The sequence below is a fragment of the Theropithecus gelada genome, chromosome 5, assembly GCF_003255815.1.
Source record: "Theropithecus gelada isolate Dixy chromosome 5, Tgel_1.0, whole genome shotgun sequence".
Taxonomy (NCBI): Eukaryota; Metazoa; Chordata; class Mammalia; order Primates; family Cercopithecidae; genus Theropithecus; species Theropithecus gelada.
In genome coordinates this window covers 10,908,499-10,931,868 of record NC_037672.1, presented here as the reverse complement: position 1 = coordinate 10,931,868, position 23,370 = coordinate 10,908,499, and positions in this window count along the sequence as shown.

Genomic DNA, 23,370 nt, shown 5'->3' with positions numbered 1-23,370 from the left:
TAGTCCAAGAGGTCTAAAGTAGTTTTCTGAAGAAGTTCATTGTATCAAAATGAGAATATTTAGTATCCTGTTTCTATTTTTTTTCTATTATTCGAAATGTAACAAAGGAGTAAATATGTGCATAACACAATAAAATAAGAGATATTTAATTTGGTATGTAGATGAGGGTTTTTCAACCTTGGTATAGTTGACATCTTGGCCTAGGTAATTTTTTGCCCTGGGCCTGGGGATGTCCTGCACATTTTAGTATGTTTAGCCGTACCCTTGGCCTCTACCTACTGGATACCAGTAGAATCTTTTGCCTATAGTTGTGTGACCAAAAACATTTTTATGTTTTGCCCAGTGTCCTTTGAGGGACAAAACTGGCCCCGGTTTAGAACCACTGGTGTAGATTGTGGTGTTGTAGAGGCTAGGTGGATCATAATTGGGGGGTTTATATGTTATTTCCAGATGAAATTGGCATTATTTGCAGAGTCAGAAGGTAAGGCATGTCTCTAAAACTGTTTTCTCTCCCTCTCTAGCAGACTACCTACAGCTGAATTAAAATATTGTGAATATTTGGTACTTGAGAAGTCCTTTCTCAAGGAGACTGGAGTGAGGGGGGAAGAAATGCTTACAGCAAACCAGGACATTTTTTCCTAAGTAGGGGCCATCAAAAGTAGAGCTGTATAGACAACAGGCTAGGAAGGAGTGTGGTCACTGAGAGACCAGTATGAGGACAGAGCACAGGAAGAACACAGAGAGAAGGTCACAACAGAAACAATTTAAACAAAAGTAGTTTATCTGGGTACAGGACTCTCAGAAAGGCTCAATTGCCAAGGCAGGGTGCAGATATTAGGCAGAATTGAGTTCAAAGGCAGTGTGCTGCATTTTCATTCAGAAAGCTAAGTACTTATTAAAACTATCTTATCAAAGAATATATATGCATTAAGGAAAATGTAGTTAACCTTGATAAGTGAAAAATGTCACTTATCAAAAAATAATCCATCTGAAATTAGGTTTTTTTAAAAAAAGTGTAGAATACAATAATTGCATAGAAATATACAATAATGTGTACAGTGGTGATTTCTGTCTATGAGATCTTTTAAAATTTTATTTCTTAGGGTTCTCTGTAGTTTTTCAATGTTTTTACATGTAGTTATTTTGTTTTAATTAAAGATAGGGGATAACATAAGAAGGATTGAGTTGTAGGCTGCAGCAGTGTTTGGGGCAATAAAGAAATGTCACAGGATGAAAAGAAATAAAGTGTGCTCAATAGCAATGACATAGAATCAACGTAAATGTCCGTCAATGACAGACTGGATAAAGAAAATGTGGTACATATACACTATGGAATACCATGCAGCCATTAAAAAGAACAAGATCATGTTCTTTGCAGGGACATGGAAGGAGCTTGAGGCCATTATCCTCAGCAAACTAACACAGGAACAGCAAACCAAATACCACAGGCTCTCACTTACAAGTGAGAGCTAATTGATGAGAACACATGGACACATAGAGGGGAACAACACACACACACAGACCTTGTGGAGGGTGGGAGGAGGGAGAGGATCAGGAAAAATAATGAATGGAAACTAAGCTTAATACCAGCATAACAAAACAATCTGTACAACAAACCCCCATGACACAAGCTTACCTGTATAACATACCTACACATGTATCCCTGAACTTAAACGTTAAAAACAGTGAGGTATTGAAGTGTGTTTTTCTGATGTCCAGAACTTTTTTAACATAAAGGTACACCAGTCTAGGAAACCTTAATCCCTTTGTTATTTCCTTTGCTGACTGGACTCTGCCCTGTTGGTTGTGCATAGCTGCCAGATAGAAAAGTGAATTCAAAGTGATAATCCAGTTGATCAGCAAGTGGCTAAGATTGTCTTATTTTTTCATGTATGCACTAATTTCTTATTCCTGTTTTTAACTATGATCCACAAAAGGGAATAAAGATGTACTAAGTGTCTAGAAATAATAAGACTAGGTATAAATATTACTGTATGATTTTTGAGCGATTGAATGAACTCTACTAGATTCCAGACGTGGGCTTTTTTATTTAATCCCCATACATTTGTCAGTGAGATCTTAGTATTTACCCTTTGCAAATTACAGAAACAGGTTGAGACACATTAAACAATTCATTTTAGTTCCCGACCTGGTAAGTGGCAGAGTCAGGATTTGTAACAAAGGATTTGTATTGATTTGTCTGAATCTAAATCCCGACTTTGTCCACTGTGCCTTGCTGCCAGTAATCATGTGAAAAATTTTGCTGAGTGAATTTATATATTTTTGACTTCTTCTGGGGAAAAACAAAAACAACAACAACTTATTTTCTATGCCTTAAAACCCAATGGCAGGCTTCAAATTTCATTTATTTCTGAATTTGAATTTATTTGCCTCCAGCTCCTTAAAGAGTCAATTAAAGAGAGCCTAAAGTTAGTGAGACTTTGGTTTAACATTTCAGCACAGCCTACTCATTCTATCTGCAAACTCCATCACAGAAGAGTGAAAGTCATCAAATTTCATTTGTTATAACATTAGTTTAGGAAGATATTTCCCCTCTCACCAGCTAAATTGTCTTTTACTTTGTAAACTGTTTCTATTTTTCAACAATAACATTACAATGTGTTCAATTCTAACCACCCTGCTGCTCAATCCTTTATAAACCCAAATAAAGAAATAGTTATATAACCAAGAAACATCAAAAAGTAAATAAAAGGCAGATATTGCTTCAGATGATTCTCCATTCGCTGAGGACAAAAAAGCTATTTTACGTTTTATATTTTATATTTATTATTGTATTATTCTTTTGTTTACCTTGTAACAAGTGGAAGCCTGATAGCATCTGTCACCCTCCCACAATTTAATTACATATTCCATATCTTTATTTTCACTTGGCACTGTCTTTGCTTGCCTAGAGCTGTCTTACCCACCACTTCCAAGTTCATCTTGCATGATTTTTGTAATTGAGTGCGTGGCAAGTTAGCTACCTCCATCCTTAAATTGAACATTTCATAGTTTGAAAGCACTTCTAATAAACTTCCTTGAATCTGAATCCCCATTAGTTCCCCATCTTCCCCTGATGACTCAATTATCTCCTCAGGGGAGAATCTGTTCAATACCAAGAATTACCTTTCCTCCGCAGAGGGGGGCTAGAAACAATGGCTCTGAAACCCTCTTTCTTTCACTCTGTGTCTTCAATGAATAATTTATATTTGTGACAATCTGTTTTCTGTTTTTCATGATTCTTAGCATTGAAAACTATATAAAGAATATATTCACCCTATCTCATTACTTTCCACACAGACCACTGAAAGCCTCCTAGTCCTAGGTACCCCTTGGATTCACCTTCATTCAGGGTTAGAAAACAATAATGAACTTTCTCCTATTGTTTTAAGGTGTGTCTCTTCTTAGTCAAAGATTTGTTATTCATTAAAAAGTTAGAAGCTTTCTAGAAAAAACAAAGCACTTTTTTTTCCTGTGCCATCACTTTTCTTAATATGAAAGTATTACCTGCCAATTGTAGAAAAAAAAATAGAAAATGCAGAGAAGAATACATATAATCGCCCTAAACTCCACCATCATGAGACGAGTAATTGAATACCAAATCAGAAACATGCACTCATACACATACAATAAATTGGACACTATCTGTATTGTAGGCACCAATAGTATACTACTAATTCATCTCTTTCATCACACACATTTAAAATCTCATAGATGCTATGCACCGTGAGTGCTCTTTCCTTAATTTACTGTATACAGAAGTTCCTCAGAGGTATCTCTCATTTGGGTTGAGAGGTTAATAGGTTTTAAAAGAGCAGAATTATGGTGACAGATGCTCAATATTTAGTGAGTACCTTCTAGGTACCAAGCACTGTGTTGGTCCTGGGTTGACAAAAACATAGAATGTGCTTTCTGCTTTAAAATAGTTCATGAAGCAATAAAGCAATAAATACGGTATGAAGTAGGTCCTAAGATATTAAAAATTATGCTTTGAATTCAAAAGAAAGAACTTTTGTTTAAATCTCTTGTTTTCCTTGCAACTATTGCTGACTTATGTTTATGTTGTTGTAAAGAGTAGAACACTGTCATATTCCCTTATTACATCATTTGAGAATAAAATGTTTAGTTTGGTTCCTTATAATGAAACCTGGATTTGAAGCCCAAGCATACAACCTGAACTTGAGTTGATGATAAATAACAATTCTGTAAAAGTGGAGACTTAATTTGGGGATCACTAATTTTCATTGTATTGTTCTGCTGAAAAACCTCTATTGGTTCCCTGTTGCTAACAAATGGACATGTCTTAGGCAGGATTCCCCTCTCCTTCAAAATTTAGGTCCATTCTTACCTTTTCAAGTATATTTTCCACTCCTGTTACCCCTGGGTCCTGGTGTTCCAGTAAACATGTTTTGCTATGTTCTGTTCATGCTCAATTCTTTCTGTCTTCTCTTTTCTCCTATGGTTTCCTCTGGAATACAATTCACATGCCCATGTGACTTCCACTCTCCAATTGACTAACTCCAATGCACAGTCCTCTCCTCTGCGAGTAGTTGGTTTGACTGAAACCCCATGAAACTTTAATGGTGGCTCTGTAGCATGAACCTCTCCTCCCCTGGTGGACAATGAGACTCTTCAGAGAAGAGCTTGAAGCACTGCTGCCTCCTTCTCACTGCCACACATGTAATTGGGACTCAGATGTGTCGAAATAGTGAATTAATTAGTTTCCTTTTCTTACAGCACATCTTTGAAATGATTGCCCAACTATATTGATTTTAATATGCTTCCAAATATAAAATAATATGGGCTACAAAGCAAACTGAAATATGAATGTAAACAGAATAGAGTAAAAATCGTGACATAAACTTATAAGACAGCAAAATGGAATGTAAATATATATATTTATATTGTGGGATATATATGTCTCACAAATGTTCAATATAATAACCTGCAGAAGAGAAAAAATAACTCCTCCTCATGTTCATCTTTTCTGTCCAGAATAATTTCCTTTACATAAAAAGGCATAACTAGTATATTTTAAGTGTTTTTAGCACTAAGATTTTGAGACAGTCTATTAGAGCGAGAAAAGAATTAGACTTCAATAAAAAAAGACGTTCATTCAAGTCCAACTTTCTAACATACTGTATGGAAACCTTGCAAAACTCACCTGACCTTCTATGTCAATTTCTTCACATGTATTATAGCAACGATATCAAGAAATCATGGAGAGGATCAATAAAGATATCTTTGGTAAATTTTCATAGTACGTTATGGAACCCTGCTATAAACATGAGGTATTATTACTGAAGCAAGTACCATTTTCAAATTATTTGTGGGTTGGAAATCATTTTTTAACAGAATTCAAAACGAATCTAGAAACTAAAATTGTGATTTTCTTTAAAAACAACAATGGAAATATCAAAATATTCTGAGACTCATCCCTGAATTAAACTATGTCATTCCACTGCAGCCTCTGAATGATAGATAGGCACACGGTTCTTCTGTCTTAGCTCAAGCATCAGTTTGTGTTTGCTGATGATTTTGTGTGTTGAGTTTGATGACTGTTATTTCTACTGAATAACTCTGACATCATAGTGACGGTTTTGCCTTAGCTGAAGGTCACAGCCATCTGTAAGGAGTGTCTATAATGCATTTCACTATCCATAACTGCAATCAACCCTCTCTCATGCTGCATTTCTTCCATTCAAATCTTTATACCAATACCATAGCCTTTTGCCTTTTAAATAACGATAAGAATAGTAGTCCTTCAATCATTGAATGACGAGTTAGTACATTGTAGCTCTCTGTGTGCAGCAAAAATGACAGGACATGTAAATTACACAGAACAAAGGCTTTGAGGCAGGGAGACACAACCTGAAGTCTTAATGTCACCTCATTGACCTTGAAAAAGTTACCTCAATAGTGCTCAATTCAACTTCATCTACAATACGGAAATAAATGAGAGCATTAATGAGCTCATCAGGTTGTTGTGAGATCTTTAAATTAACATGTGAAAACTCTTTATAAACTATAAGATAATGCTCAAATATTATTTATTATATTGTAAAACTGCTTTCAGTTCTTTCTTTAGTAAGGCTAAATTGGGGGCAATATTTTTAGAATTATTGAATGAGAAAGATTTTGGAATTCCTGAGGGTGGTAGCAACACACAGAGAAATGGCTTGTTAATATCCACTGGGTAGAGCAGCAGAGTGGCATCAGGACCATAAAAGAATGCAGGTGACAAGTCATAGCTGCTTGCCTTCCAGGAGGGATCTAACCTGCCTCTAACTACCTGGCTCCAGAACAACACAGTTGCATCTCCAGTCCTGACTGCTTAACACAGTTATTCCCCTGCTCTCTCTTAATCTTTAGCATCTATATGATATCCCAACACCTGACTCATAGCAGATTATTTTCCTGTCTGGAAAGTGACCCATATGGTACCTGCCAGGCAGCTGTACTGAAGAGACTGTGCCTTAGGCCTGGGCCCAAATGTCTTGGGTTTGACTGCTGTCTCTGACATTGGCTGATTTATGAATTTGGTAAAGGAACTCCATCCTCCTCAACTTGGGTGTCCTCAGTTTTCAGAAATAAAAAATTGGGCCGGGCGCGGTGGCTCATGCCTATAATCCCAGCACTTTGGGAGGCCGAGGCGGGCGGATCACGAGATCAGGAGATGGAGACCATCCTGGCTAACACGGTGAAACCCCGTCTGTACTAAAAATGCAAAAAAATTAGCCAGGTGTGGTGGTGGGCACCTGTAGTCCTAGATACTCGGGAGGCTGAGGCAGGAGAATGTGAACCCAGGAGGCAGAGCTTGCAGTGAGCCAAGATCATGCCACTATACTCCAGCCTGGGTGTCAGAGAGAGACTCCGTTTCAATAAATAAATAAATAAATAAATAATGAAAAATTACATCACAAAGGACTGAAATAATGGTTAAGTGTGATAACTGAAAGTGCAAAATAATTGCCTGATGACACACATTCAAAATAACAGCAAGTCCCTTCAGAAGTTGTTGCCTTCTTTCGAAACTTCATGAGATTCTTAATTTTGCATTGTCTTCAGAGGACTTAAAAAAACACAAAACTCATAGTGCTATGCAGAGGTCTGTAATAGTTGCTTAAGAATAATTTCAAATTCCAGTTCTAGCTTATTGGTGAATAATACCTTCATTCTAATGACTCTTGTGGCACAGAACAAACACCAGGATGCAACTAGGTGACAAGCCCTGACACATGTTATTTGGGGTTTGAGGCAGGTTAATTGCTGAGCTTTTGGAAATAATATCAAAGTGAAAATTACATTAATCTCATTGAACCCAGAGTCAGCGTTAGAGAACCTTAGGATCTGAGTCTTCATAGGATGTGATCCTAAATTGCAAAGACTGTGTTTCAGGAATTTTGTCTGGGGTCCATGAATCTGCATGATTAACAGGCATCCTGAATGAGTTTGATTGTGGTTGTCCAGGGTACAGGAACCACATTTTAAGATGCTTTATAACAATTTTTCACAGAGAGGCTAGCTGTAGCCCCATGACAGTAAAGCTGGTGAATTAAGTCTGCTCAAGTAGCATTAATGTTATCTACCATGATAGCGGAATAGAAAATTTATGAAAGTGGCACAATCTGCTGAGGCATCTGGGATTGCTAATTTCATCATCTTGTGCTATTTTCAGGTGCTGAAAGAATAGAAACAAAGTTCGATGATGAAACAGCTTTTAAAGCACAACCAAAGCCTGGTATTTTTTTCCCAGCTGGTGAAATAAGATCTACAATGCATTTTTAAAGTTTTGTACATTATTATTGTGCCTTCCACGTACAACAACATAAATGTAAAATTGAGTGAAAAGTGAATGTAAAAAGAAAAACTAAAAATAATGGCATTTCAAAGCTTAAAGTAAAATATATTGTGAAGAAAAATATTCATAGATTTTACTGTACAAAACCTTTCTATAAAACAAAAATCTTATAAATGTGTTAAATGATGAATTATAAACCAGAAAAATATTTGTAGTATGTATGAAAGATTAGGTGCATATATATTTTTATATAAATAATTCTGAGTCAACAGAAATTAGTATGTACTGCAACAGAAAAAAAGAGAAAGATAAAGATCAAAATCTTAAAAGAGGAAATACAAATATTAATAAGCAAAGAAAAATATTTAATCTCGTTAATAGCATTTGATTTTCTGAATGGTGCTACAGAACATAATAAAATTCATCCTGGAATTCTCAATCTTTTCCTCTGCTACATTTAGCATGATTTGGAAGTCGAGAAGCAAGCGAGCTTTCAGAAATTGCTATCACCTGATGTGAGTCCGAAAGCATCGATGGAAATCAGTGAGATGAAGACAAACTCTCTAGCCAATGGAAATCACACTGAGAAAGGAAAGCCTGTGAAAGGAGTATAAAGGCAGGCAGCTTCAGGTTGCTGCAGAGTGAAGTGCATGGGTAGAATTGCCTGAAGCTGAAGCTGAAAGGCAAGCCAGGTGACTGAGAGTCTTAAATGGCAAGCTATGGAAATGGTTGTGTAATATGGGCAGGGAGACATTTTCTAAAAATGAACTAAAGTGCTGCCGAGCGCGGTGGCTCATGCCTGTAATCCCAGCACTTTGGGAGGCCGAGGCGGGCAGATCACAAGGTCAGGAGATGGAGACCATCCTGGCCAACATGGTGAAACCCCATGTCTACTAAAAATACAAAAATTAGCCAGGCATGGTGGCGGGGCGCCTGTAGTCCCAGCTACTCAGGAGGCTGAGGCAGGAAAATGGTGTGGACCCGCCAGGCGGAGGTTGCAGTGAGCCAAGATGGTGCCACTGCACTCCAGCCTGGGCGGCAGAGCAAGACTCCGTCTCAAAAAGAAAAAAAAAGAAAGAAAGAAAGAAAGAAAGTGCACCTGTAGTCCCAGCTACTTGGGAGGTTGAGGAGGGAGGATCATTTGAGCCCGGGAGGTCAAGGGTGCGGTGAGCTAACATCACACAACTGCACTCCAGCCTAGTCACAAAGCAAGACCATTTCTCAAAAATAAAAAAATATAAAAAAGAAAAGAAAGAAATACAAGACAGAGCAAAACAATAACAAGCAACTGAAAAGACCAGGCCATCCATGTATTTTTCTGTTTTTATTCCTGCATCCATTTTTGCAATAAAAGTTTATTAAGCAATGATCATCTGCCTCTTTTTCATAAACTATGAGTCAAATGATGTCATTCCCCTGTTCAAAGTCCTGCTGTGTTTTGTTTGGTTTCACCTACCTTCCTCAGTTAAAGTTATCATTATGAGTATAGTTCTCAGAACCCTACCTAAACTCATATAAAAAGGGAATCAGATAAAAGTGAATTTGAGCCTGTAATCCTAGCAGTTTGGCAGGCCAAGGCGGGTGTTTGAGATCAGCCTGGCCAACATGGTGAAACCTCATCTCTACTAAAAATACAAAAATTAGACGGATGTGGTGGCTAATGCTTGTACTCCCAGCTACTCAGGAGGCTGAGGCAGGAGAATCACTTGAACCCAGGAGGCGGAGGTGCAGTGAGTGAAAGTGATTTTAAATTAAATGGAAGGTATTAGTTTGTCCTTGGGAGCTGTATCAAAACCATGGAACGAAATGTTAATATCTCCCCACCTACCAAGCCCCATTGGACCAAACAACCTCTCTTCCTCCTTTGAAGCTCTAGCCTATGGATGTTTATCTCCAGAGTCACTTTAGTAATCAACCCATTGCTTTTAAGGATAAAGGGAAACTTGTTTATGAGTATAGAGGACTCTTAAGACTCTCCTATATTCAGTAGTGGAGAATTCCAGTTCCAGGATAAAGAGTAGCGTGAATGCGTCTTGCATTACCCACATCTTATAGGAAAATATTTGCGTGTGAAACCGAAATTACTGGGCTCTAGGAAATGTGTAATTCCTGCCATGTTAAACAGCTAAGGATGAAGGATATGGAGTCAGTCTCCAGTGGTGGATTACACTGAGCAAGACCTGGGTCTCTAAGAGAGCAGAACTTGCGAGAATGCAGTAGCGGTATTTTGCAGAAGCGAGAAGCAAACCAAAGATGAAATGAGATGTGAGCCGATTGGGCACCAGGTGTATTTGTTTCCTAGGACCTACTGTAACAAATTTTCATGACCTAAGTGGCTTAAAACAGCAGAAATTTACTGTCTCACAGTTGCGAAGGATAGAAGTGTGATTGTCAGGGTCATCCTCTCACGGAAGTCCCGAGGGGAGAATTTGCCCCATGCCTTCTGGCTTCTGGTGGTTCCTGGCAATTCTTGGAGTTGCTTGGCTTGTACACTTCTCACTCCAATTTCTGCTTTTGTTAACACAAAGCGTTCCCCCTGTGTGTCTCTGTATTTGTGTCTCCTCTTCGTGTAAAGATACCAGCCGTATCAGATTAAGGGCCCATTCTATGCCAGCATGACCTTATCTTAATTTGGCTACATTATAAGAGAGTCTTTAAAAAAAAAAAAAAAAAAAAAGATTCACAAGTACTAGAGGTTAGGACTTGAACGTCTTTTAAGGGGACACAGTTCAGCACACAGCACTAGAAATCACTCACTTTTGGGAAAAGTCAATATGATTTTTTTTTTTTTTGACCTGTGTATACTTCCTGGAATTCATTGGGAATCCCTGAGGGAGGAAGACCTGTATACACAGCCAATATGGCAGGCAGGGTCTTGGGCTAGATTTAATGCGATTGAGAGAAGGAAAAGAGGTTGCATTTTTACACTGTGTTTTATGAAGAAATTGTAGTGATTACAATGAGAAAAGAAGTAAGGGGGTTACTTCCCACCATTATAAATGACAATCTATGCCCATTTAATGTGCAGTAATATTTCCAGATAACTCCTGGAGGATAATGTGATGGTGTGGCCATCAACAGGTACCCAATCATAAGTTGAACCTCAGAATTAGAAAATGGTTCAGAAGAGCAGGTTCTAGTTCCAGTTCTGCCACTTACTAACTGCACTACCTCAGAGTGGTCATGTAATTTCTCTGCGTCTCAATTATCTCAGCTAAATCCAGGTCTAAAAATGCTTATTCTGCCTAAGCATTGGGTGTAGAAATGCTCACTAGAGGTAATCCCATGTTAAATTTCTGAATAAAACTTAAAGTGCATGAGAATGCTTAGAAACTATTCCCATTTTAGTTTGTCTTTTGTTTTCTAAATCTTTCTTTTTTCCAGGATGACTTGATACTATCAGAACAATATTATTTTCTAACAATACAACTTATTTTAATATATTATTGCCATCCCAAGTAAGTCATCCTTAGATCGATAAACCCAAATATTGGTCCTTAGCTCTTGATCCAAAATAATGGTCAGAAAGTCTGCAGTATAATAATCATAATGATGATAGTAAGTGCCACGTGAGGCTTAAACCTATATCCTTGAGTTAGATATGATACCATAAACATCTTTTAACCAAGCTTACTTGCTTTAAAACACAAACACCTATTTATCTACACATAGACAAGATTTGCAAATCTCACAGAAATGCCAGAAAGTGATAAAGCTGTATTTGGTCTCATAGAAGCTTAGTAGTAGCCCAAGAACCTGAGAGTTGGTAAGTGTCAGGGGCAAGTTTTGTGCTATATGTATTATGTGTGACTTCAGATCCTATGCATTTAAATTCAAGCTTTAAAATTCTGAAGTCCAAGAATTGTTTTTTTTTCTACTTGCATTGCATATAGAAATGTTGCTTGTATAACATTTCATAGTGATTAAGTCACTTTTTTGTGATGGATTGTTATAGATCATTATGAATTATGGAATGAATGTGAATATTGTAAAACACCATTTCAGAATCTTTCTAAAGGATTACTTGATTTTTTTTCTAATTTGACCAAGTAAAATGATATGCTAAGTTAAAGAATCTGTAATATAAAATATGTCTTTGTCCCTAGATGTCCTACTAAGCTGGAACATGGAGATTTTTATTTTTTAAATAAATGTACTGCCTATTGTATTTTACAAGTATTTATTTAAAGTTTATTTTTTTAAAGTCATAGGTAAGAATTGAGTGAAGTTTTCTTTTTGATGATGTCTTTGTCAGTTTAGTTATACCAATTGATCTAGCCCCAAAAGTGTGCTTGCAGATCCCTTCCTCCCTTTTTTTTTTTTTTTTGTATGATCAGAAATAATTCATGTAACCTACAAATAATTTGTTACTTGAAAGTTTGAAAGCACCCACCTATAAAACACTGCCTGGAGCAGACATTTTGAGGTAATATGATAGTCTTAAATATTTTCCCTTTCATTGATCTTTTCATTTTTCCCTTTCTTGAATCAATTTGCAAAATTAATATTGTGTTGAAAATTATTCATTAAGTTTTTCCAACTTATTAGCATAGATTTCAATTCATTTATATTTTAAACATCTCATGTGTCTATCATTATATTTCTCTTTTCTAATGTTTGAGTACTACTGAATTATACTTGATAACATTTTCCATAACCTCTCTTCAGATCTATGTTTTTATCCTTTTAAAATTTTTATTTATCTATTTCTTTCCTAGAATTCTGAGATAATGTCTCATCTTTTTCTTGACCACTTCACCATTCTTAACTATTGATTCTTCTGTCCACTGAAACAATTATAACTTTTCATTAAAATCATCTAAAGAAAAATGGTTTTTTGTGAATATTTCCTAAGTTCATACTGTAGTTTCTTTATAACTCTGTATTTAATTTCATGTGTGAGTAAAAAAGACAAAAGCTTTTGCACATTATAATATACATGAACATAGAAAACCAAATTTCTTCATATTCTAAAAGGAGTCTGAGTCTTCATGAGCTACCAACTACTGGTAACCAAGCAAGTAAAATCACTGAATCCAAATCCATTCCAATTGACATAATGTGATATATAATTACTGAACCTTTAGGTAAATGATTAATCCTTCAAGTTTCTAACCATTTCCCTCTCTTCTCCAACAGAATCTGGATTATGAGTGTGTCTCTGCAGTTTAGAACAGTGGGCAGCCTCATCTGCAGAGAATCTTCCAGTTTCCCTAGTCCCAGAAGAGGAGCTGAGTCAGCTACTTTTTCAGGTGACCACTGAGGCACAATCTCCCCAATCCCTGGAGTTCTGCTCCAGAAAATAGCAACTGTTTCAGCTCAATCTGAGGCTATACTTGTAACATCAAATTCGGTGGTGATGGTGGTGGGTGCAGGCTTAAAATAAGAGGATCTAAATTGGAAGTTATTAAATCTTCCCGAAATAGTATGCTATTTACGTCTTGCTGAGTTAAATTTTTTTCTAGCATTTTGTCCTATTTTTTTCAGAATATATATTTTGGAAGAGTATCACTGTTGTTATAGATGTATCATGTATACATATTTCTTTCCATTATCATTACACAGTGACATTGATGCTCTCTTCTGGAAATAGTTGAGTTATACCAACAATGATAGCATACTGACAGTAGGGATGTTTACTTGTCTATCCACACACTATTGTCTTGCTTCTAATAGCACAACTTCTCATTTCTGGGAGAGACTTTATTGCATATTATTGAGAGAAGCATAATTCACCCATATTCCCTTGCTTCTGTCATGAGGATGGGTACTTGACTAAAACTGACTAATAAGAATGTTCCATCCTCTTTCCCAGAGTAATGTGTGCAAGGAGGGATGTTTAACCCACTGTACAAAGATGCTAGGAACAATGACAACATTTAAGAAATATTTAAATTGGATTTTTTTGCAGTCATTTTCCTCAGATACATGGAGAAATCTGTCTACAAAAGATAAAAGGCAACCTACAAAAAAAAAAAAATCAATGATACTAGGTATGAACAAATAGGGAATTGTGATGCTATTATGTCAGCTCCCATTCCCGTTCCGCCTCACTTCAGATTTGGTTCTAAAACCAAATCAAACCACGGTCTTTTCAATTATAGTCTAAATATATCATCTGTTTGATCATTAAGACAGTTTTCATTGGGTTTTAGATACTAAGGACTAAAAGAGTTCTCATGAAAAAGACAAAAGCTTTTGCACATTATAATATACATGAGCATAGAAAACCAAGTTTTTCATATTCTAAAAAGAATCTGAGTGTCTTCATGAGCTACCAACTGCTGGTAACCAAGAAAGTAAAATCACTGAATACAAGTCCGATCCAATTGATATAATGTGATATATAATTACTGGACCTTTAGGTAAATGATTACTCTTTCAAGTTTCTAACCATTTCCCTGTGTTCTCCAACAGCGTCTGGATTATGAGTGTGTCTACGCATTGGTTGGCAGCCTCATCTGCAGAGAATCTTCCAGTTTCCCTAGTCCCAGAAGAGGAGCTGAATCAGCTACTTTTTCAGGTAACCACTGAGGCACAATCTCCCCAAATCTTGGCTGGAGGCCAGGTAAGACAATGCTGCCCACTCCAACAAGGTATGGTGAAGACATCCCAGGCAAACTCATTGCCAGTGTTGCTCCAGCATCAAGACTTTTTCTCAGTACATTTAATGGCATCAAAATATGCACCCCACGTTTTGCCATACCCTCATCCCTCCCCCTGGGTTATTTCCAGGAAATAGTTAGACTGCCAGTGTTGACTCTTCTTGTTGGGGGCCCATTGCCCTTTTACAGTGGGTATATTCTGACAAACCCTTTACTTATTCATATTCCCTCCTTAATATACTTTTAAAATCCTTTTTAAGAATATGGAGATGACTCTTTGCTGGTTTATAATACTGGTGCAAATTTCTATTTTTATGACCCATTATTCATTTCAATGAGCAATTGGGAAATGGGATGAAGCCCGGATCAATTATGTTCAATTATTTCCTTTGCCTGGGAGTCCCATGGAGCATTTTTAGGAAGAAAATCTTTGAAAACAGTTACAGCTTCTTTCATAATTATTTGTCTATTCAGCTTTTCTACTTGTTATTGAGACACTTTAGGCAATTTGGATCTTCTGAGAGAGAAAAAGATCCTTTTCACTGGGATTTTCAAACTTAACAGCATAGAGTTGTACATTTTACTTCCTTATGATATTGAAATCTCCACAATATCTGCTGTTATGTCTCCTCTTATTTCTCGTTTCCTGACAGTCTCTTGTTTCCCTTTTGTGGATCCAAGTAGTCAACACTGCATTCAATTCATTAAAGTTTCCTAAAAAACAAATCTTGAATTTGTTTTTAATTTACCTATTATCAGTTTGCAAATCTTACTTTTCATATTTATTTACCTGGATTAACTTTGTTTACTTTTAATTTTCTACATCTAAAATTAAGTTCTGAATTCCACTATTTTTGTTCTTTGTATAATTACATCTTTCAGAGTCAGTTTTTTTTTTTTAATGCAACCATAAATCCAGTTTATTCCACTGATCATCAAATACTTAATCACCTATATCATGCCAACCACTGTGCTAGACACTGGAGCTAAAGTGGGGAAAATGAATAAACTGGCTTCTTTTTCGAATGTCATTTAAATTTATGTGAAAGATTGAGATAAAAACTATAAGTGAATCAATAGTTGCCAAGTGTTAGAAATGTGAAGGAAATAAAGAACAACATTATGATGGAAAACAAAAGACCAGTTTCTAATTTACATAGGGTAGCCTTTAATGTTCCTCGGGACAAGGAAATACTGGGCCAAAGGCTGGAAGTGGAAAGGGACATGGCATGGGAGAGAACTTTAGGTCAGTGCAGCCTGAGATGGATGAGCAAGGGTAGGTTTCCATGAGATGAAATTGATAATATACACTAATTCACACAGACTTCAGTTTTCCAGTGTCCCTCATCACTGTCTTATACTCACAAGGCATTTTTGTTTTCAAATCTTCCACTCTTCCCTTCATTTCCAACTCCAACATATCTTCCATCATTCTTACAATAAAGACATCACTTTTTACATTTACAGAGGAAAACAGAGACACTAGACAGGAATTCTCTCAACTTCCAGCTATCACACTTGCAAAACAAACATCCTTGCCACACTCTTTCTTTCACACAGGAGGAAATAGCATCTTCTCTACAATGATCATTTTGTCTGTATGATCCATCTTCCTCGGAACTCATCCAATCACATTGAGAATCATTATTCTCTATCTTTTAATGGCCCATCCCCTTAGTTTTTTTCTTTTTAGTTAAATATACTAAATTATCTCTCATATAATTAAACTGTCCTTCAGTTTCTCATTTCTCTTCATTGACCACTTTATGTCTCCCTTCCCTTTTAGAACTGTTTTGTTTAAATAAATAAAATATCTTTAGCGCTTTGCTAAAACTGTCTTTTGCATATTGCTAATATCATCATTCTTGCCAAAATTATTGGAAAATGTTCAGACTTTGACTTACTAGATATACCTCAAATATTTGATCAACAACTATTTCTTCAAACGCTCTCTTCACTCTGCATCTGGAATACTAAAGATTTATTCTCCACTGTCCAATATCAATTAATTTATTTTCATAGTTATTTTCTCTTTCCTTACCTCAACTGTTTTTGTTACTCATGATTTTATCCTAGAGTTGCTTCTCTTCATTCTTTCAGCAGTTCTTTACCAAGCACCCTACTATCCACTGTATAATCTTCTTCACTGGCTTTAATTTCCCTAATTACACCCCACCGTCTATTCTGTGACAGCCTATCTATCTCTCTCTACCACCCCCGCTTCTGTGTGTGTGTGTCTCTCTCTCTGTCTCTCAGTATTAAAATTTACATAAAACTCTACTTCTGTTGACCAACACTTGGGTGTCCCCTGGGCATAGCTATATGAACATTTCTAAGAATTCTAGAATCATCGTCTTTCTACTCTTATCTGCTTGTGCTGTAACATCCCCTTTTTCAGTAAATGCCATCTTCATCTAAGTCATTCTTTATACCAGACACTTGAATGTCATCTAGCAATCCTTCTACTTCCTTAACTCATACAATAGATTATAAGGACCCAGTGACTCTGTTCCCCAAGTGTGCACCACATCAGTTTACTTCTACTTCAATCCATTGTTACATGATTCTTTATGTCAAGTAATTGTCCTCTCTCAAATTTTCCATTTATTTATTTGAAAATCTTTGTTGAGTGACAAGGATTTTCCAATCTCTATTCAAGGTTCTAGCGACTTATCAGCAAACAAATCAGATAACATTTCTGCTCTTTCAAGGCTCACATTCTAGTGGGAGAGAGGGTGAAATTAGCAGTAGGTATAATACATTACTGAGGAGCATCATTACAATTGCTAAGTGTTATGGTAATTTTTGGTCACAAAGAGGATTAGGTAAAACATTTTTAGTTATTCTAGTCCATTTTAAGCAGATAATATCTTAACTTCAGTTATATCTGCACATTTTTTTTTTTTTTTTTTTTTTTTGAGTCAGACTTTCACTCTGTCTCCAGGCTGGAGTGTAGTGGTGTGATCTTGGCTCACTGCAACCTCTGCCTCCCAGGTTCAAGCGATTATCTTGCCTCAGCCTTCAGAGTAGCTGGGATTACAGGTGTGCACCACCACATCCAGCTAATTTTTGTATTTTTAGTAGAGATGGGGTTTTGCCATGTTGGCCAGGATGGTCTTAATCTCTTGACCTTGTGATCCACCCGCCTAGGCCTCCCAAAGTACTGGGATTACAGACATGAACCACTGCGCCTGGCCATATCTGCACTTTTACTTCTCTCTTTCCACATACTTTATGTTATGGATGATAACTGTTACCCATTTTCATGTTATGTATACATTAACAATTGTTACTATCGATATTATTAACATTTCTGTCTTTCAATTTTTATGCCAAAATTATGAGTAGTCTGCATACCAACATCATAGTAATATAGCATTCTGTATTTGTCTTTATAGTTACCTGTATGAAGTGGGTTTTATACTTCGTATGCTTTTGTTTTTTTGCTTAGTGTCCACTTGTTTCAACTTGAAAATCTCCCTTGATCGTTTCTTGTAAAGCAGGGCTGCTGGTGATAAACTCCCTCAGCTTTTGTTAGTATGGGAAAGTCTCTATCTCTGCATTTTTTTTCTCCTGCATTTTTAAAAGAGCATTTTTACAGATATAGAATTCTTAGTTGAATTTATTTTTCTTTCAGCACTTTGAATATGCCACTCCACTTCTTTCTTGACGACAATGTCTCTGCTGAGAAATTCACCAAAGTCCTTTGGGAACTTTCAGCTACTTTTCTCCAGTTGCTTTCAAAATCATCTCTGTCTCTGACTTTTGACAATTTGATTATAGCGTGTTTTAGTGTAGACCTTTTTGGGTGGGTCCTATTTGGATTGTGGGTGGCTTTATGAATCTGGATGTTCATTTACTTCCACAGATGTGGAAAGTTTTCAGCTCTTATTTTGTTATATGTGTTTTCTGCATCTTTATCTTTCTATTCTTCTTTTGGAACTCCAATAATGTGTCTATCACTTCAAATGATGGTGTCCCTTAAGTCCTTTAGGCTTTCTTCACAGTTATTTATTTTTCTTTTGTTATTATTTTTTGTTCTCTGACTAGTTTATTTCAAATGATCTTTCTGTGAGTTCACTAATTATTCTTCTTGATCAAGTCAGACGTTTAAGCTCTCTATTGAATTTTTCACTTTAGTTGTTACATTCTTCAGCTCCAGAATGTCATTTTGGTTTCTGTTTTTCATGCTTTAACTCTCTTAGTTGATACTCTGATTTTTTTCATGTATCATTTTTCTTATTTAATTTAGTTTTCTATCAGTGCTGCTTTTTAGCTTACTGAGCTTCTTTAAGGTGGATACTGTAAATTCTTTGCCAAGCAATTAATGACTTTGAATTTATTTAGGGTTGGTTACTGGAGATTTATTTCATTCATTTGTTGTTGTCCTATTTCCCTTCTTCTTCATGTTCCTTGTAGTTTTAAAGTGATATCTGCATATTTGAAGAAGTAATCACCTTTTTCAATTTTTCCTGACTGGCTTTGACAGGGAGAGATCATCATCAATTATTAGCCTGGGTAGAAATTCTGGAAACCTCTCAAATATTTTTTCATGAATGCACATGTTTCACTTTTCTTTCTCTTTCTCCAGGGAGAAGTTTTAGAATTTTGTGCCATAATTCAATCCTGCAAAGTTGTTATGGGTGCTTGAGTGTAAGGTGAACTTTTCTCTTTTATTCCTGAAAGAGATGTCTCAAGAGTGTGTGCTTTGTCCCAATCCTACAAAGCACAGGCAACTTCCGACAGCAATGCTATTTGCTGAGATTCTTGATGGGTGCTGAGATCCATGAAGGCTGGTGCATTGTATGCAGGTTAATGTCGTGAACATTGACAGCTGTGATCAGTACTGGGTGCTGATGTCTGTGCTGCCTCCTGGGGGCACCACTGCTGGAGGCCATACTGACTCCTGGAGCCATATAGCAATTTGTGCCAGCCCTGTGATCAGCACCAGTGCTAGAGGATTGTGCTGGCTACTGGGCACACATATACTTTTGACTGCTGAGATTCACCTTTGTCTCTGCTCCATTTTAGCCACCTCTATGTATTCCAACTATGAAAGGGCCTCAACCACCCTGGGTGAGTTAAATCAACAGTGAGTCTCTTGAATAGTGCCCCCAAAAGGGCATCAGTTACAACTCTTGCTCTTTCCTTGTTGGACAAATCTCTGATCAAGATTACCTCTCTTGGCACTAAAGTGTGCTGACTTGGGGAAGCATGAGATGTTGGCAAAGTGGAACTTATCTTCTTACTTGTTCCAATGTTACTTCTTGGTCCTGTGCTCTTTGGAGTGCTGCAATTTCTTATCTGGATTCTGGGGTTCTCACAAAGGTATTCTGGTTGATAAATAGTTGCTAAATTGGTGATTCTATAGGAAGAAGATATCTAATACTTCTTATTCTACTATCTCGCTGGCATCACTCTCTCTTTTTTTTTTTTTAACTCCCTGGTGATTTTGATGTTAAACTAAGGTTCTGAACTACTGTGTAAGAGTTCTTAACCTGTGCTTCATAGGCCCCCAATTTGGAAATAAAATTATTTTAAAAATTTTTGTTTTCACTAACCTCTAATTTAAATTTAGCTTGTCCTTCTATTGTGAACTTAGGTAACTAATCACAGTAAAATATGCAGTATTTGTGACTTTGCTACTAAGATAATTTATAGATAAGTTCAGGTTACATTAAAAATGTTTCAGATATCTTAAGATTATTTATATTCATTATTACTCTGCTATCATGTTATTTATGATACCTGCCACTAGATATTGTTATTTCATACATTAATAAACATCTATATTACTATATTACAAATTGGTTTTATGTTAATATTTTAATAGTTATATGTAAATGTAACTGTAATTTCTTGCTATCTTAGTTATGTATTTTATGCAGCTCTAACATTACTTTTAGGAGGGAAAGGATCCATAGGATCAATTTGATAGTCCAAGAGTTCATATAGAAACTCTTAAGAACACAGAACCTTAAGAATCTTTTCTAAGGAGACCTTTCTTTTTCCAGGGGTCCTAGTTCACAGACAGCCTAGGCACAGCCAGACAACCATCATCAGCAAAGTCATCTCTAATCACACAGTAGGCTGCACCCTTGTTAGCCTAAAAATCTATACGTTGAGTTCACTAACAACACTAATTTCAATTTTGCATGGAGATCTTTTTATTAAGGCCTGTTTTCTTGAATCTTCAACCATTTTCTGTTGGTGGTACATTTCCAAGTTATATTCCACAGGGCCTCATTGCTCCAAGGGTACAAATGAAAAACACTAAAATTAGAAAGTCACTTTGTACCTAAAGATAATACACTTTCATCATCTAGTTGTAACATTTTTGACAGTGTTTTCCAATTTGTTCAGTGGACAAAGCAATATGTATTTTCTTAATTTTTAACTCTGCAAAGTGAGTCTTACCTTTAATACCAATGTAGAACTTACCAGTGTGAGTATTTTCAAATGTTAGGTTAGACAAGTTCTTTATCCTTCAAGAAGACCTATATAATACTCTTCACAAAAATTTTGAGGGGCTACCTACAAACTGCTAATATGCCGGGCTTGATTTAATCTTCAACTTCTTTATGAACTTTGACTTACATTCTAGGACATAATCAGATGTGATGTTTCTTCTCTTAATCTGGAAACTTATAGAAGCCTGTCCACAAAATTCTTTTCTAATAATAGTGATATTTAATTTTAAAAATCTAATGAATTTCAGCACCTCAGTGAATAATAGTATCAATTAGGATTGAAAATACTCAAATCAGTTTTTTAAGGTGATCCTTATAGCATATGAAAAACACTGAAAGAAATTCTGTATTTGACAATATTTTCATAAAAATTTATTTTTGACTCTCTTTAATATTAACAAATAAGTGATGTTTCCCATCACTTGTCATAAGAAAGTAAAAGGCAGAAAAAAATCACCACTTATGCCCAAAATGAATAATGCTTCATTTGTTCTACCCACATGTGATCTAACTCAGAGCAAGGAAAACAACTAGCAAAGATAGGTTAGAAACATTATTTAGCTGTAGTGTAGCCGCAAATTATAAATTAGTTACATTTTCATTCACTAGCTTCTCTTTATGCCTTGTTCCTTTAAAAATCCCCCAATATTTTGGATTCTCCACAGAACTGAATTCTCAATATGCCTTGGAGAAATACAAAGGAAAGACAAAATAACATAAGGAAAGCATCCTAAAATTATCATTAAAAATCTAACTTGGTGTGATGGTTAATTTTGTGTGTCAACTTGGCTAGGCTGTTATACCCAGATATTTGGCCAAACATTATTCTAGATGTTGTTGTGAAGTTATTTTTATATATGATCAATATGTAAATCAATTGACATTGAATACAGAAAATTTTGGGACACATCCAATTATTTGAAGGTCTTAGTAGAAGAAGACTGAACTGCTATTCCTTTCTGGGTCTCTACCTTACTGTCATCCTCTGAAATTTTTAGATGTGTAATTGTAAACAATCATATGGGCTAATTTCTTTTTTATTATTATTATACTTTAAGTTCTAGGATACATGTGCACAACATGCAGGTTTGTTACATATGTATACATGTGCCATGTTGGTGTCCTGCACCCATTAACTTGTCATTTAAGTATATCTGCTAATGCTATCCCTCCCCCCTCCTCCCCACAATAGGACCTGGTGTATGATGATCCCCTTCCTGTATCCAAGGGATCTCATTGTTCAATTCCCACCTATGAGTGAGAACATACAGTATTTGCTTTTCTGTTCTTGTAATAGTTTGCTGAGAATGATGGTTTCCAGCTAAATCCAGGTCCCTACAAAGGACACAAACTCATCCTTTTTTATGGCTGCATAGTATTCCATGGTGTATATGTGCCACATTTTCTTAATCCAGTCTGTCACTGATGAACATTTGGGTTGATTCCAAGTCTTCGCTATTGTAAATAGTGCCACAATAAACATACGTGTGCATGTGTCTTTATAGCAGCATGACTTATGATCCTTTCGGTATATCCCCAGTAATGGGATGGCTGGGTCAAATGGTATTTCTAGTTCTAGATCCTTGAGGAATCGCCATACTGTTTTCCACAATGGTTGAACTAGTTTATAATCCCACCAACAGTGTAAAAGTGTTCTCTACATCCTCTCCAGCACCTGTTGTTTCCTGGTTTTTTAATGATTGCCATTCTAACTGGTATCTCATTGTGGTTCTGATTTGCATTTTTCTGATGGCGAGTGATGATGAGCATTTTTTCATGTGTCTGTTGGCTGTATGAATGTCTTCTTTTGAGAAGTGTCTGTTCATATCCTTTGCCCACTTTTTGATGGGGTTGTTTGTTTTTTTCCTGTAAATTTGATTGAGTTCTTTATAGGTTCTGGATATTAGCCCTTTGTCAGATGAGTAGATTGCGAAAATTTTCTCCCATTCTGTAGGTTGCCTGTTCACTCTGATGGTAATAGATTCAGAAAAGGCCTTTGACAAAATTCAACAGCCCTTCATGCTAAAAACTCTCAATAAATTCGGTATTGATGGAAGGTAGCTCAAAATCATAAGAGCTATTTATGACAAACCCACAGCCAATATCATACTGAATGGGCAAAATCTGGAAACATTCCCTTTGAAAACTGGCACAAGACAGGAATGCCCTCTCTCACCACTCCTATTCAACATAGTGTTGGAAGTTCTGGCTAGGGCAATCAGGCAAGAGAAAGAAATAAAAAGGGTATTCAGTTAGGAAAAGAAGAAGTCATATTGTCCCTCTTTGCAGATGACATGATTGTATATTTAGAACACCCCATTGTCTCAGCCCAAAATCTCCTTAAGCTGATAAGCAACTTCAGCAAAGTCTCAGGATGCAAAATCAATGTGCAAAAATCACAAGCATTCTTATACACCAGCAACAGACAAACAGAGAGCCAAATCATGAATGAACTTCCATTCACAATAGCTTCAAAGAGAATAAAATACCTAGG